At 35.0% G+C, this 3,575-nt stretch overlaps 1 long non-coding RNA gene across 1 annotated transcript; it reads left to right on the top strand.

The window, feature by feature from the left end:
- The first annotated feature begins 658 nt into the window (after positions 1–658).
- LOC142236681 (uncharacterized) lies at positions 659–1,185 on the top strand. The gene is made up of 2 exons (XR_012722155.1): positions 659–915; positions 983–1,185. It is a non-coding gene; the product is annotated as an uncharacterized LOC142236681 (long non-coding RNA).
- The last annotated feature ends 2,390 nt before the right edge of the window (positions 1,186–3,575 follow it).

The raw sequence follows: 3,575 nt of genomic DNA, 5'->3' as shown, positions 1-3,575 counted from the left end.
CACTAGCCCTACGAACCGGAAAAACTTGTCTCGTCTCCATACCTAAGCTTTTCTCAACTGTCAAACACCTTTGAGTAGTCTCAGCCAGTGAAGACGGCATGTTAGCCAATAATATCGGTTTAAATTCCGAATTTACACCCTTCATAAAAACATTTAACGCTATATTTTCATTTGCCTTGTAAATGGCATCCTTAATGTCCTGAGTCGGATTTGTTAAATTTCCTATTTCAAACCTGCTGAGCTCATCACTAAGTTCCGAAATTTTCTCCCTAAATGATGTCATGCTAGAATTGCCCTGTTTCGTATTTCCTAACTCTGTTAAAATTTGTTGTATTGACCTAGGATTAGGGTAAGCGTCTTCCAATGCTTTTTTTAAACCCGCGAACGTAGTCGGTCTATTAGATCGGCCTAAAGTGCTCCTTACTTGAGCCGCAAGTTTGAAATTGTAGACGTACTTAACGAATATTTCCTTATCTTCATCTCGTAGTAGGTCATGCAGCAATTCTGACTGCGCAATAAAATCCTCCAAATAGTTGAACGAGCCCTTAAATACTTGTAGGTTTTTACCCACCATTGATATATCAAACTGAGCCATAGTTGGTAAATTCCTTATATCCTTGATATCTTTTATTTTAACTTGTTCAATTAGTACCCTGCCAGCATTTCAAAGTTCCATTTCATCTTCATCGCTACCACAGACTCGTAAATGTCACTACAACCATCCTACTGTGATGGGGGGCAGCATATCATAAAGTACAAAATGTACTTCATACATGTATTTTGCCATCACTACTTTTACAAAAGCCATTTTATTTTTTGTTAAACGCCAAGCGCAACCAGCTTGTTATATTTTATTTAAATAAAAACGAAAATAAAGTTCTGAAAACATAGATTTTACGATTAAAATTGTGAAAGGTATATTGGTGAACAATTTTTGATTTTCCAAATGGAATAAAGTGTTTGTTTTTCAAATATTTTACAGACACGCTGCCTCCATCGAATAAAAACACTGGCTGATAGACGCTGTAACATGTAACTCGCTACTTGTAACTCTACATCATCATTAATGCAAAAAATTATGTTAAATGTGATGTGATAGTGGTATAAATGTTATATTTTTAAGAATTTGTAAATGATTAATCAAATTAATAAATATCTAAACAAACGTGTTTTACTCGACCACAATGATTCTTTTACCACTATCTTAAAATGTGCTTTTTCTGATTGTTTGGAGGGTCTCTTATTGGCGTCGTTCTAAATTGATCTATAAAGGCACCTAATAATTGCACTCATGCGAAACCTTTTTGTAGTAACTTGGCGTGGTACAACTTCTCAATAGTGACGGCGCTTTTCCGACGAGTTTTTGATATCGTATATGATGTTTTCGACGTACTGGGGATTCTCAGAAGCGCCCCCAAATTCAAAAAATGTTAGCAGGGTAATTCAACTTCCTCCTTCAAATCAAAAAACTTTACTTTCAATTCGGCTAATTCTTTACAATCAAAAACAGTATCATTCACCGTATCCTGCAAAGTCTTTAATCTTTCTAATTTAGTTTCCTTATAATTTGCAGCAAACAATTTATTTTTACTTTTCTTTAAATTGGATTTCAATAATTCTAATTCCTTTATATACTCTTTTAACTTTTCCATTAAATCAATTTTTCTTCTCTATAATACTATTTTTGTTACTATACAATGTTCTTATCATACTATTTCTATTATATTGTACACTTTTCTTTTTCTACCATTTGACTTCCTTTAAAATCTTAGAAATTCAAATATATATTATTCCAGTGTGAACATTAAAATGTGAATGCAAGATTTTATGTGGGAACGCAAATTTATATTCAAGTGTGAATGCAAAACACAAGTGGGAACGCAAAATTTTACAATGTGAACGACAAACTTTAAGTGTGAACAGCAAATATTTTACAACCCTATCCAGTGTAAACCCTCTTTTACGTTATAATCGATTATTTAGTATTCGATAATCGATTGCCATTCATAATATTTGACGTTTTACTTCTACTTTCGTATTTTGATGACGATTATTTTTACATTCGCGTGTGTTCTACAAATATTTCATTTAATTTTATAATAAATCTCTGCCGGTTGTAAATTATTTCATAGTGTTAAGAATGAAAATTTTAATTCATTGTGATTTTTGTATTTCAATAAATATATGTAATACATATACAAAATGTATATCAGTGTTGTGTTTTATGGTGTTTGTACGGTGTTTATTGTTTCATTGTTGGTTTTTTCTTTGGCATCTGTGTCTCAAGCTCATAATTCTTTGCCAAATTTCGCATGCACGATTCCAAGGTGGTGGTGGATCTGCATTCACCAGTTCTCTCAATGCAGCCAGCTCCCGACGCAATCGCACAATTCTTCCACCTCTTCTGTGTTTGGGTTTTTGTGTCGGTGGTATACGGGTCAGTCGCTCTTCCACAGCTCGCTGCTGTCTCTTTAAATAATCTTCAATGGATAGTTTCCTTGGGCCTACGTTCAACGCAGCTGGAGTAGCTTCCTCTTTTGGCAGCAGCTTTTGGTCCGATGTGGGCAGGATCGCCATGTAATGTTCGTCGTTTATATTTTTGTGTTGTGGATGAAGATGTGTGGAATTCTTGTTGTGTTTTACATTTAAATTGCCTGCCTATCGGGTTTGCCGGCGCTTAATAACGCCACGGGCAGAAAAAGGGTTTTTGTTTTCCTTTGCAGGCACAACCAGGTGCCACAGCAAAAATAATTATTTAAATAGAAAATGCCGGTTTAGGCTTTCAAAACTGAATGATTGACTTTATTGAAAATTGTTCATCTTTTATACTTAAATAACGGTATTTATAATTTCGAATTCTTTTTTCATATTTATCCTTAAAAATAAACAACAATCCTTAAACATAACATATGATCTAAACTTATAACTAAACAGCTGATTAAAAATACAATTATTCTAAAACTACTTAACAGCTGATTCATACATATAATACCGTTTACACTACAGAATAAAATGGGCGTTAAATAGCTTTGGATCATTCAAATCCCCCGGACCTGATGGAATTACTCCGGCGGAGTTAATAGCGGTGGCTGACAGAATTATCCCCTGGTTGTCGGCGATATATATAGGATGTATCAACTTAGCATATATTCCACGAAAGTGGAGAGAATCAAAGGTCGTTTTCATACTTAAAGCGGGAAAAGCCTCTCACTCGAATGCGAAGGATTTCCGACCAATCAGCTTATCATCATTCCTACTTAAGACTCTGGAGAGGATGATAGTTATTTATCTTAGAACTTGCGTCGATTCAAGTTTGTTCTCAAAACGACAACATGCATACTCGCAAGGCAGGTCTACTGAGACCGCATTACATGAACTAGTCAGCTTTATTGAAAGCTCACTATCTGTCAAAGAATACACAATCGTGGCATTTCTAGACATCGAAGGGGCGTTCAATAACGTCCATCCGAGCTCGATATTAAATGGACTGACAACTCTGAATGTTGATCCAGGTATACTTAGGCTGTTAGACGAACTTCTAAGGAAGAGACGCATTTCAGCCACACTAGGACAAG

Source organism: Haematobia irritans, chromosome 4 (assembly GCF_050003625.1).
Source record: "Haematobia irritans isolate KBUSLIRL chromosome 4, ASM5000362v1, whole genome shotgun sequence".
Classification (NCBI taxonomy): domain Eukaryota; kingdom Metazoa; phylum Arthropoda; class Insecta; order Diptera; family Muscidae; genus Haematobia; species Haematobia irritans.
The sequence above is the reverse complement of the archived record's forward strand: the minus strand, read 5'-3'. Positions and strand labels throughout refer to the sequence as shown.